Genomic DNA, 14,052 nt, shown 5'->3' on the forward strand with positions numbered 1-14,052 from the left:
TTGCAACTATTCTTTCGAGACCTTAATGCAAAAATATGGTGTAATTCATAAGGTTGCATTGCCTTATCACCCACAGACAAATGGCCAAGCTGAGTTAGCTAATCGAGAAATTAAGCAAATTTTAGAAAAGACGGTTAATCCTGACCGCAAAGATTGGTCCTCACGACTTCTCGATGCTCTCTGGGCATACCGCACTGCTTACAAAACTCAACTTGGTATGTCTCCTTATAGGCCAGTCTATGGTAAAGCCTGCCACCTTCCTGTTGAGCTGGAACACAAAGCTTATTGGGCAGTTAAAAGCCTAAATTTTGATCTCAAGGCGGCAGGACTCAATCGTAAGCTTCAGTTGTCAGAAATTGAAGAATTAAGAAATGATGCTTACGACAACTCTAGGATCTACAAGGTTAAAATGAAAGCGATTCATGACAAGCAGATCCTAAGAAAAGAATTTGAGCCAAACCAACGAGTGCATCTTTATGACTCTCGTCTGCATATCCACCCTGGCAAGCTGAGATCAAGGTGGACTGGCCCATATGTTGTGAAAACCGTCTTTCCCAACGGTGTTGTTGAGGTCATAGACCCAACTGATGGGAGAGAATTCAAAGTAAATGGCCAACGACTGAAACACTACATAGAGAGGGTAATCCAGCCTGAAGAAGTCACTCTCGTGGAACCGGCTTACCAAGTCTGAGTAGTGTTCCAAATTGTTTGTACATAGGTTTGTTTTCTGTTTATTTCCCTTTTGTCATTTTATTTTATTTGTTATCATTTTGTGTTTTCAGTTTTTCATGTTTTAGAGAATCAATATTCGCTCTACCACTCGACGCTCGCTATCCAGGTGTTCTCTTTCCCTGCTCTTTTACATTTATTATCTTTTGAGACATTGAGGACACTGTCAGATTTTGGTTGGGGGTGGTGAGCATATTCATGCACGTTCATGTTGATTTTTGTCATAATAATATTTTCACGGTCAAATTTTTTAAAAAATTACTTATTTATTTTTGCAAAATGTTACTTTTGAGTCAATTTTTGTTATCTATATTATTAAGAGTTTCTCTAGAGTTACCTAATGCACATGCCAATTGTTGTGGTAAGATGGTTGTTAGCACATATTTGCTTAGAAATTTGCCATGTTTAAGTAATTCATTCTTTTGTGTGAGAAGTGAGACTTGAGAAAACAACTTTTAAATTTTTATTGATTCTTAGAAATGGTTATAATTATTTGGACAAGGTATTGTGGTATGAATGGATGATGTTTTAGGGATAATATTTTCTATAGACAAATCTTATTAGAGAGCCTTTTATTATGTTGTTCATGAAAAAAAAAAAAAAAAAAGAAGAAAAAGAAGAAGAAGAAGAAGAAAAATAAAATAAAAAAAAAAAGAAAAGAGAAAGACACAAGAACAATATTTCTATCATTTTTAATTATGTTGTCTCTTGTGTCCAAAAAAAAAATGTGTTTATTAATTTCATGTTTTATTTATGGCTCTTAGAATAAATGTAAAGATTGTCTATTTAACTTAAAATCCCGAAAAACTGGTTTTGTGGTACTCTTTATAGTGGTTGTCCAAATAGTTTATATCCTATCTTCGTTTCAATAATTATTTAAGAGTTTGTCCTAAATATATACCCATTTGATGAGTGCTTACTTCTTTTCCAACTCCATGAGTGAAACCCTTAAAACTTTAAATATTTTCAATTACATGACAGGTTAATGGAGTTGAGACTTTTACTTGGCATAATTTCGAAGGCTCTTATGTGCTATGGTTTGCGGTAAGAAGGTTTAAGTTTGGTGCACACACTCACAACTCTAGATTTATTCGAAGTAATTTTGATAACTCTTGTTGACTTGTTACTAACATTTTGTGTTAATACTTAAGTTCTTTTTATAATTTTTGACCGGAAATATATCATGTTGACATTTCTTATTTCGCTTAAATTGCTAGAGACTAGCAATAAGCTAGTTGGGGGTTGAGGATTGTAAGTGTTTGAGAAAGGGTTATAAGGTTTCTTGTAATCCCCTAAAGCATTGCATTGTTCCTCTTTTCCTCCTCTTAACTCACTAAGAGTTGGGCACTCTTGCGGTTGATGTTCCGTTCCTCCACAGATGAAGCATGGATCTCGTGTCTCTACTTTTGCAGCCATGTGGATTCCTCTACCTTCTTGAGATTTGAAAGCCTCGAATTGTTGTCTCAATGATTCAATTTGGCTTTTGACGTTATCCTCTTCCTTCAATTGGTAGATTCCAGTTGATCGTGGCTTGTCCATAGGACTTGGTCCATTCCATGTGTAGGATTTTTCAGCAAGATCGTCGAGGTACTCGAAAGCTTCATCGGGATCTTTTTGAAGGAATTCGCCATTGCACATCATTTGTACGGTTGTAAGACCGTCATAGAAATAGCTGATCAAACGCCAGCTTTCGTATCCATGATGTGGGCATTGATTTATCAAATCTCTAAACCTCTCCCAAACCTGATGGAAAGTTTCATGGTCTTTCTGGATGAAGGTAGAGATTTGTCTCTTAAGGCTGCTAGTCTTATGGGGCGGGAAATATTTGGCAAAGAATGCTTTTGTCATTTCGTCCCATGTTCCGATAGATCTAGGCCTTAAGGAATACAACCAGCTTTTTGCTTTGTCTTTGAGTGAGAAAGGAAAGAATTTCAATCTCACAATGTTGGTGACATCAGCTCGGTTGTTGAATGTAGCCACCACCTCTTCGAATTCCCGTATATGCACGTACGGACTCTCATTTTCCAACCCATGGAAGGTTGGTAAGAGGTTAATCATGCCGGGTTTGAAATCGAAATTTGGCATATTGTTGGGATACATTATGCACGAAGGTGTGGCTGTACGCGTAGGATGTAAATATTCCTGTAGCGTTCTTGGTTGGACTTCATCTTGATGAGCCATCGTGGGTGGTTCAGGAAGTCTTGGTGAATCAGGAGTGTTTGAACGAATGGAAGAAAACGATGAACTAGGAGAGTTTTCTAAAGTTTCTACTTGTTGTCTTACAAATCTCCCTAGTGCGTCTCTGTTTCGTGGCATAAATATTTTTTTATTTTTTTATTTTGTAAGTATTATAAGCGCAAATGTGTAATAATGTAATAAGTATACACCAAAATGTTCCCAGGCCAATTGGAAAGGCTGCCAAGGTACCACTTTAGGCCCAAGAGCTTTTCTAGAACTCCCCGAGGTTCTTAGAAAAGATTGGAGGGTAACGCTAACACAGACCTTATTTAAGAACCAATTTTTCTAAGACAGAACAAGTTTGGTTTTTACTAATTTCCACGATTACACAAATGTTCTCAATACTTTGTTTGATTTTTTTAATTTTTGATTTTTTTTTGATTTTTTTTTTGATTTTTTGATTTTTGATTTTTTTAATTTTATGATTTAAAATTTTATGCTCTTTTTTTTCGGAAAAAAAACCTAAATCTAAAATAAAAATTCTAAACTTAAAATTAAAAAAAAAATGAATAAATAAAATAAATAAATAAATAAAACTACTAAGGAAAAATAAAATAAAAGAGAAATTAAAAATTACACTACTTTTTTTTTTTATATATTGAAAGAAAAAAATTAATTTACTAGGCAAACCTTTAATTGTAGAATTACCTCCCCGGCAACGGCGCCAAAAATTGATATCGCCCAATAAACTCCTAAGCGGTCGCAGTAGTAATCGGGCTATGTCGTATCCACGGAGAGGTAAAGTACAAAATTAAAAGAAAGATTAGTAAATTAAAAATAATAAACTTTGGAAAAATGTGAATTTGAAAAAGAATATAAACATTAAATGAATAAAATCGAGGGATTAGAATTAGAAAGAAAGTATGGAAGGCATAAGTTTCATTCATGCAAACATATATATATTTTAATAAAATTGATTCATTATACTCAACTATAATTCTACACCATTAATTATAGTTGGAAAATATATATATTAAAGCTCACCTTAAAATATGTTCTTTAATTAAATTATACTAACTTCTAATTTTAAAACCTATCATATTATATACTTTAGAGCGACAAAATACCAATGGCAGAATGCAGTAAAAAGCATATAATATAACAAATATTCTAAATTAAATTAAAAACCTAAATTACATAAGAAGAGCATGACTAGACTTATGTAAAAGATAATAATAAATTTAGAACAAAAATTAGAAGAAAATAAATTTAATTGTAACAAATATATAGAAATGAAGAACAAAATAAAGAATCAATATATTAAAAATATAATATTAAACATGAACTCCACTCTAGCCTTTCCACAAGAAAATTTAGCCTAAAATAGGCATTGTTTTCACTTAAGAAAATGTAAAAGAAAAATAGGAAAAGTAAGTGTTTCTCTCTCCAATACTCTCTACTATTCCCTTGCACAATCTCATATCTTTTTAACCCCATTTGGTACTCTATTTATAGTGTAAATAGGACCTAAAAACGTGCAAAACCGTGTTAAAAAAGGTGGGAAAGTGGCATAAAAAACTGGTGAAAGTGGGGAAAATGTGTTGAACCGTGGGGAACAAGTGCTGATTGTGGCAGGCGGCTGGTCGGGTGCATGGGGAACAGGTGCTGACGACGTGGGCAGGTGGCAGCTTCTTGTTGGCTCGGGTGGCTGGCGCGTCAGGCTGGAAGGGACGTGGCGTCAGGCGTGGCAGGCGTGTCAGGCTGACGGGACGCGTGTCAGGTGGCAGGTCAGAGAAGTTGTCGGGCATGGGGGAGCATGGCAGGCGCGTCAGACGCGCGTCAGGGCAGATCGTGTCAGCGTGGCAGTGGCGGCTGTCTGGCGGCTGGCTCCATTTTGGGCCTAGCTTTGGGCCAAATCATCTTCAAAAATGCCATTTTCTTCTTGATTTCTTCAATTTTAATTCTTTCTTTCTCCTTTCTTTTTCTTTGTGTCAAAAATCATTTTATTTCCTGAAAATTAAACACAAATCAAATTAAAATTAATATTTTCAAATATAAAATATATGACAATAAATCCATGAAAATATTAATTAAAACTTAATTAATTTTACACTTTTAAGACTAATAAAATGATATTTTTGAGCACTAATCATGTCTCCTTCTCCATATTCGTGATGCTGGCAAAGAACGCTTGGCATCCTTTCTCCATCATTCTCTGAGCTTTGAGAGATGACACTAACGGGGTGCGCAATCATGAAGCTTGTCCCATGATGCATCGTCTCTGGCCGTCAGGAGTCTCGAACATCACCTTCTTGCGTCTGCAGTCGATCGTTGCGCCATGCCGTGCTAGCCAATTCATGCCTAATATTACGTCGAAGTCCTTGATCACTAGCTCTATCAGGTCTCCTTCTAGTTCTATATCCTCAATCTTGATCGGTACGCCTCGTACTATTCGTGATGATAGAACTACTTTGCCTGAAGGCAACTCGGTTACAAACCTAGTTCTAAATCTTTCACTAGGTTTGTCTAGTTTTTCTATCATTCCTAACGAAATATACGAATGAGTGGCACCCGAATCAAATAATACATGACATAAGTTATTGAGGATAGAAACCTGACCTGTGACCACCTCGTTGCTAGCCTCGGCCTCTCCTTGGGTTAAAGCAAAAACCCTAGAAGGAACCATCTTTTCGTCCTTCTTCCCTTCTGGCTTTTGCTAAGGACAGTCTCTTTTACGATGCCCTTCTTGACCACAATTGAAACACTCCTTGGTGTTGGCGCGGCATTCTCCAGGATGCTTCTTCTGACACTTAGCACATGGCGGGTACTCCACGTAGCCCGTCCTATTTCCTCCATTATTCGTACGTGCACTCTTATTGTTGTCAGATTGCTTGTTGTCAGGATGCCTTCTCTTCTGACCGTTACCGTTGTTGCTGGACTGATTGTTGCCGCTATTGCTAGACTGATTGTTGCCGTTATGGTTGTTGTTGTTCCAACTGGCCTGAGGTTGACTCTGCTGTCTAGGTTTCGGCTTGCTGGCTTCTTCTTTGCTTACATTGGCCTGCAACCTTTCTTCTTCGATTGCCGTCTCAAGTACATCAGCATATGTGGTGTTTCCCGGGTTTGCTAGTTTAACCCCCATCTCGATCTTCGGGCGAAGTCCTCTGACAAACTTGTTCACCCTCAGATAATCGGTTGGAACCATCTCTGCCGCGAACTTTGCTAAGTGGTCGAACTGACGAGCATATTCCACCACTGTTAAAGTACCCTGCTTCAGATTGGTGAACTCCGCAACACTCATAGCAAGTACAGCCGAATTGTAGTACTTTTTGTGGAACAACTCCACGTCATGGTGGCAGCATCATGGGATTGCTGGACCAAGTCCCACCATATCCTGGCATCTTTCTTGAGCAAAGATGAGACGCAGGATATGCGGTCTGCATTACTGAGGTTCATGTGGGCCAGAATCAACTCCACATTCCTTAGCCACTCTTCTGCCTCAAAGGGGTCTGTAGTCCCTTCGAAGTTCGGAGCGTGCTGCTTGCGGAACCTCTTATACACTGGCTCCATGTGCTGTACTGGATATGGAGCGTAATTCGTCATTGGCCATCCCCCATATGGACCAACTTGTTGGGGTGCTGGGGCCATTTGCTGTGGCTGCGGTTGTGGCGGAGGCTGAGGCTGAGATTGAGCCTGTGGCGTTGTTGCTGCAGAAGTTCCTCGACTTGCAGTCGCAGTCTGGCAATCTCCGCAGTGTTGTCAGCTGGCGGTGCCGGCGCGTTGCGGCGGGCAGTAGCACGCACTCCCCTTCGGCGAGCTGGAGGGACTTCATTGGTCGCTGGAACATTGTTGGAGGCATTTTTGTTGGTGCGTGCAGATCTTCGGAGCGACATCGTAGCAGAGTTCTAACAGTTGAAAGAAACATGTTAGACTTTACCTAATAGGCTCTAAGGCAAAAACTTATTCTAAAACAAACATATCTCGGACCTATTTGTTATGACTTCTTATGAAAATTATATAAGTCTTTTTTTATATTTTAGAGTGGGTTTCTATACTTAGAAAAACAAGTCATCTTTATTTTCTAAGTGTGTTTCTAATCATCCTATATGACTTAATTCTCAGGCTCGAAACTTATCTTTGTTCCAAAGTTAACCATATTGAGGGAGGGCTGGGATCAGTAAAATCGTTCCCACTACTATGGCCCCCTAACTCTCAATAAGGAAACTTGGTTCATTGATTTGTATCCACCCTCACCGAACTTAGTCATTATTCATTTTATTTATTATTTATTATGATTGCAAAAATAGAATCAAACTCATACATGAAAATAAAATAACATGTGATTCATTTGGAAAAACAATTTTCACTTATTACAATCATAAAAACAAAATAAATAAAACAAACAATAAAAGCTACTAATCTAAAAATCGGGATCTTCTACATCCGATCCATCATCTAACATATCATCATCTATCTCCTCATAATCATCATTATCATGAGCATCAAAATGCCCTCTAGGAAGGTTTGTGAGAATTCTATGTTTTTGCTCATTTGTGAACTGAAACTCAAATTTTGCAGTGAACCTAACTAAGAGGAAATAATATCTCATCGCTAATGGTAGTTCATTCTCATCATTCATGTCTTCCCATATTTCTTCTAAGGCTGCTATTACAGAATGAAAATCTTTAAATAGCCTTATTACTAGTACATATTGTTCCGTTGATCTTAACATTATTTGCTTAGCCTCTTGAAGGCCACCTATCTCTTGGTGAAACAAAAGCAACCTTCGAGTGATCCTTTCTAGTGCTCCTACAGTGTTTCTTGGCTCCCTTATTCTTTTTAAGGCCTTAATGGCTCGGATATCTTGGTAGGTTAAAGCTTCGTTCATACTTAACTGAAAACATAAACACTAAAGTTGTTAGCTATACACATAAGCAACATAACTAGTAACTTAAACACTTACTTGGCGGTCAGTTTCAGAGCTTTAAGCGTGTGTATCGAGGAGAACTTCATGCGAAGGAACCGTTGCTCTGATACCAACTGTAATGACCCACTAATCTAGACTTTTGGACCATTAACGAAACTGTACATACAATCCTTAATAGAACTTACATTTGCAAAAATACCATAATTTTATTAAGTAACTTGTAAAAATGAGAGTTACTTACAAAATAAATACCAAGAAGGATATGGGATCCCATTGTCTTTAAAAACAAAACATGATTTAAAATAAAAAGACATTACATAAATAGTGCGGAAAATACATGTAAAAAGACATAAAACAAAACTACATCCTCGAATCGAATAACGCTCGGCTCCTTGCCTCCATTCATCATCGATACACATCCTCTAAGCGGCCACGAATCTCACCGCCTCTAAAGTTATTTTCCTGCACATAAAACAAAAAGGAATGAGCCTAATGCCCAAAAAGGAAAATCTAACACATAATCATAAACATAAAATTTTATGATAAACATAAAGACATATCATAACACTTATTACATACACTTATTATAATGGCCATTATTACTTGGGGTCCCATAGACTAAACAAGTCATATGCCCATGGGGTTAGTGGGGTCCTACTAGCTAAGTAGGTCATATGCCCATAACCCATTTAGGGTCTTGTTAGTCATATGGGTCATATGCCCAAGCCTACAAACATATATACATACATATCATAACACATTTAATAACATAAAACATAAGATAACATAAACATATAACATATTGATTCTAGCCTATTTTCCTTACCAAAGTTACCGGGATATGTGGACTGAGTTGGGACTTTTGGAACACTCCTAAAACCATATATAAAGGGTGAGTAGATTTGAAGAAAAGAGATGAAATGAAAGGGATGGAAAGACTAAACCATTGAAAGTCACACTTACCAAAACTTATGTGCTCAAGAATTTAGATTTCCTAACCAAAATAAGAATGAGGTTAGGAGACTGAGTAGAAGACTATGAGAAAGAAAATAACATAAAACAAATGAACTAGAGTTTTGGTTTACCTCAAAGACTTGTAAGACCAATCTACACCACTACCGAAATACTATAGAACCTTACTTACCAAAGTGTTTGATAAGCTTATGATGTTTAAGCTTATGATTTCCCCAACCCAGGTGTTTAACTCTCACACTCTCCTAGCACTTGCAGCTTCTGAACTTAGAGTAAAAAGGTGAATAATGGATGGGTACTAGGTCCTATTTATAGAGTTTAGGAATGAAAGGATCTTGATTTTACTTGAATAAAAATAATAGTTTTTTAGGTGAAAATAATTTGAATAATCGTTCAGCAGAGGCTGAAGACTTGTTCAGAAAGATGCTGGACTTATCAAGAGTTTGAATGGCTGAAAGGAAAATAATTCAAAAACATTTGAAAATACACTGAAGGAGGCGATATATCGCCCCCTGTAGGCGATATATCGCCTGGGCCAGTATGCCCGAGGCGACTGTGCATCGTCTCGTGTTTTCCGTATCTACGTGCTGCGATATATCGCCCCCTATAGCTGCGATATATCGGCACACGCTGATTAATTAAACACGAAATTACACATTTTTAGCTAAGTTTGAATGGAGTAAACAGCCTTGACTAAGCCCTCAACGTATTCAAAGCTGCTGACTGACCCTAATGCATTCAAACTTTACTCCTTATTAAATTTAATCCTCCAAAATACTTAATCTTTAATCACCCATTCATAACATGTGCTTAAAATCCTATTGGTTGATATCTAAACCTTATATTATAATAAATATTATTCTTAATATCAGCTATATAATCAAACCTTAGGTTAAAATTAATATTCTTAAACCATAGGTCAAACTTAGAAAGTCTATAAGTACTACTATGAGTGTCCAAATAATTCCCGGTCTGAACCAAAAATCCACAGTAACAAAGATAATACTATACATACTATAATACTAATAATTAGCTAAGTAAAGTTCTTGGACTCTACAAAAACATATAACATATGAATTCTATCCTATTTTCCTTACCAAAATTACCGAGATAAGAGGACAGAGTTGGGACTTTGGAACACTCCTAAGAACCATTTGAAAAAGAGTGAGTATAGTGAAGAAGAGAAATGAAAGGAATGGAAGGACTAAACCATTGAGAAAATACTTACCAAAAACTTATGTGCAAGTTCTTAGATTCCCTAACCAAAATAAAGATTAAGGTTAAAAGGCTGAGTAGAAGACTATGAGAACTTAAAATAAAATAATACCAATGAACTAAGGTGTGGAAATACCTTGAAGACTTGTAACACCAATCTAAACCTCGAACCGAAATACTATAAAACCTTACTTCCCCAAGTGTTTGATAAGCTTATGATGATCAAGCTTATGATTCCCAACCCAAGTGTTTACACTCTCACACTCACCTAGCAACTTGCAGCCTCTGAACTTAGAGCAAAAGATGAATAATGGCTGGGTACTAGGTCCTATTTATAGAGTTTAGGAATGAAAGGATCTTAATTTAGCTTGAATAAAAATAATGGCTTTTTAGGTGAAAATAATTTGAGTTATCGTTCAGCAGAGGCTGAAGACTCGTTCAGAAAGGTGCTGGACTTATCAAGAGGTTGAAGGTTTGAATGGGAAACGATTTTGAAAACATTCAAAATATGCTGAAGGAGGCGATATATCGCCCCCTATAGGCGATATATCGCCTGGACCATTATGCTCGAGGCAAACGTGCATCGTTTCGTGTTTTCCGTATCTACATGCTGTGATATATCGCCCCCTATAGCTGCGATATATCGGCATTCGTTGATTATTTAAACACGAAATTACACATTTTTAGCTTAATTTGAATTGAGTAAACAGCCTTGACTAAGCCCTTAAACGTTTTCAAAGCTGCTGACTGACCTTAGAGCATTCAAACTTTACCTTTAATAAATTTAATCCTCAAAATACTTAATCATTAATCACCCATACATAACATGTGCTTAAAATTCTATTGGTTCTTATTTAAACCTTATATTATAATAAATATTATCCTCAATATCAGCCATATTAATCAAACCTTAGGTTAAAATTAATATTCTTAAACTATAGGTTAAACTTAAAAAGTCTACAAGTACTATTATGAGTGTCCAAATAAATCCCGGTCTGAACCAAAAATCCACAGTCATAAAGATAATACTATAATTACTATAATACTACTATCTAACTAGCTAAGTAAAGTTCTTGGACTCTACATTTAAGGCTTGCGGTTTAAAAATTTAGGCAAGTGGTTTAAATTTAAAGCTTAGGGGTTTAAATTTAAAGTTTAGTGGTTTAAATTTAAGACATTGTGGTTTAAATAGACTTGAATTATAATTAGAGCTTAATGGATTTTTTTTTTTTTTATAAATTATGGTTCAAAATTTGAAGCCATTTAGCCTTATGTTTCAACATTTTTAGGCAAGTGGTTTAAATTTAAAGCTTAGGGGTTTAAATGAAAAACATTGGGGTATACTTGGATTACAAAAGGAGCTTAATTGATAAAAAATTATAAATCTTGGTTTAAATTTGATGTCATTTAGCCTTGTGGTTCAAAATTTGATGCCATTTAGCCGTGTGGTTCAACATTTAAAGCTTAGTGGTTTAAATTTAAAGCTTATGGGTTTAAATGTAGAACATTGAGGTTTAAAAAAGACTTGGATTATGAAAAGAGCTTATTTGATAACAATTTATAGATTGAGGTTTAAATTTGATGTCATTTAGCGTTGGGGTTCAATATTTGATTCGATTTGGATTGTAGTTTAAATTTTTAGAAAAGATGTTCAAATTTAAAGCTTAGGGGTTTAAATTAAAAACATTGTTGGATAAAGAGACTTTGATTATAAATATAACTTAATGGATAAAAATTTATAAATTTTGGTTTAAATTTGATGCCAATTAGCCTTGTGGATAAAAATTTGTGATGCCATTTATATTGTGGTTTAAAATTTTAATCAAGTGGTTTAAATTTAAAGCTTAGGGGTTTAAATTTAAATCTTAGTGGTTTAAATTTAAAATATTGTGGTTTAAAGAGACTAGGATTATAAATAGAGCTGAATGGATAAAAATTCATAAATTTTCGTTCAAAATTTTATGTCATTTAGCTATGTGGTTGAAAATTTGATGTCATTAGCCTAGGGGTTCAAAATTTTATTCCATTTGGTTTGTGGATTAAAGTCTTAGGCAAGTGGCTTCAATTTAAAGATTAATGGTTTAAGTTTAATACTTAGGAGTTTAAAGAGACTTGGATTATAAATAGAGCTTAATGGATAAAATTTATAAATTATGGTTCAAAATTTGATGCCATGTAGCCTTAGGGTTTAAATTTTTAGACAAGTGGTTTAAATTTAAAGCTTAGGGGTTTAAATTTAAAACATTGTGGTTTAAAGAGACTTGGATTATAAATAGAGCTTAATAGATAAAATTTATAAATTATGGTTCAAAATTTGATGCCATGAAGCCTTAGGGTTTTAATTTTTAGGCAACCAGTTTAAATTTAAAGCTTAAGGGTTTAAATTTAAAGCTTAGGGGTTTAAATTTAAAACATTGTGGTTTAAAGAGTCTTGTATTATAAATAGAGCTTAATGAATAAAAATTTATAAATTGTGGTTTAAATTTTTTGGCAAGGGGATAAAATTTGAGCTTATTGGATTAAATTTAAAACATTGTACTTGAAAATGACTTAAATTAAAAATAGTACTTAATGGATAATTTTTTTTAAATTCGGTTCAAAATTTGTATGGATGAATGATCAAAAGTATAGAAGAAAAGAATAGAATTTGAAAATAAGATGTTTTGAAATAATAGAGAAATGAGATATTTAAATGTATATGAAAAACTGGCTCGGGTTGGCGCCGCGGCTCACAGACACTATAAAACAGCAGAGCCGCGGCGCGCAGGGAAAAAGGACATATTGAATTTTGTTTTCTCTGCGCGCCGCGGCACTATTTTATTAGGGCCGCGGCGCACAGATCATACATTTATATTAATAAAAAAAAAATTTCTTGCCAATCATAACATGAGCTCTAAAATTTTGACAAATAAAGAAACTTGGATTAAAATTTAAGCCTATTTACTTAAATTTAAAGGCTAAGGATTTAAACTTTAAATGAAATTGTTAATTAGATTATGATTATGATTTAAACCTAAAGGATCAAAACTTAAACCTTGTGGATTAAATTTTAATTGCTATTTAAGTTTAATGGTTCATAGTTTAAGTCATTTAAGGCTTGCGGTTTAAAAATTTAGGCAAGTGGTTTAAATTTAAAGCTTAGGGTTTTAAATTTAAAGCTTAGTGGTTTAAATGTAAGACATTGTGGTTTTAATAGACTTGAATTATAATTAGAGCTTAATGGATTTTTTTTTTATAAATTATGGTTCAAAATTTGAAGTCATTTAGCCTTGTGTTTCAACATTTTTAGGCAAGTGGTTTAAATTTAAAGCTTATGGGTTTAAATGAAAAACATTGGGTTTTAAAGATACTTGGATTACAAAAGGAGCTTAATTGATAAAAATTATAAATCTTGAATTAAATTTGATGTCATTTAGCCTTGTGGTTCAAAATTTGATGCCATTTAGCCGTGTGGTTCAACATTTAAAGCTTAGTGGTTTAAATTTCAAACATTATACTTTAATTATAATAGATAATTATCTTTTTTCAGAAACAATTATTATACAGCAATTATACTTCTCAATGAAAGATAAATAGGCAAAAATTTCCATTGAATTACTATAAGTATTTTTTGTTTTGTTTGTTTACATTTTGTAACTACGAAGCTCTAAGTTTTAGCAAAATGAAAGACTCTAAAATCTATAATCTTTGAAATTAAAACCAATGGTGCATTTCTATAATTAACCTAGGCATACATCTTCAATCGGAGTTTCATATCCTTCATTCATGTGCTTGACGTTTCTAGGAACCCACAATTCTATTGCCATTTTCTTCCGCATAGAAAATGCATTATCTGGTCCAATTTCAAAAACTGATTTCCCCGCCATCAGTAATTCAACAAACTTTATGAGATAAATGCCACAATCAGTCCTGCAAACATAAAAAATAAAATCATATCAGAAGATTTTTAATAATAAATAAAAACCACAATTAATAAAACTAATTTATATTTTAAAAACTTACATATTAACTTGAAATGGAGATTGTTCCCA

At 34.6% G+C, this 14,052-nt stretch overlaps 1 non-coding gene across 1 annotated transcript; it reads left to right on the forward strand.

Moving 5' to 3' along the window:
* The first annotated feature begins 2,422 nt into the window (after positions 1–2,422).
* Positions 2,423–2,529, forward strand: LOC133827712 (small nucleolar RNA R71). Its single transcript, XR_009890364.1, has one exon. It is a non-coding gene; the product is annotated as a small nucleolar RNA R71 (small nucleolar RNA).
* Positions 2,530–14,052: the final 11,523 nt, after the last annotated feature.

Source organism: Humulus lupulus, chromosome 3 (assembly GCF_963169125.1).
Source record: "Humulus lupulus chromosome 3, drHumLupu1.1, whole genome shotgun sequence".
Classification (NCBI taxonomy): domain Eukaryota; kingdom Viridiplantae; phylum Streptophyta; class Magnoliopsida; order Rosales; family Cannabaceae; genus Humulus; species Humulus lupulus.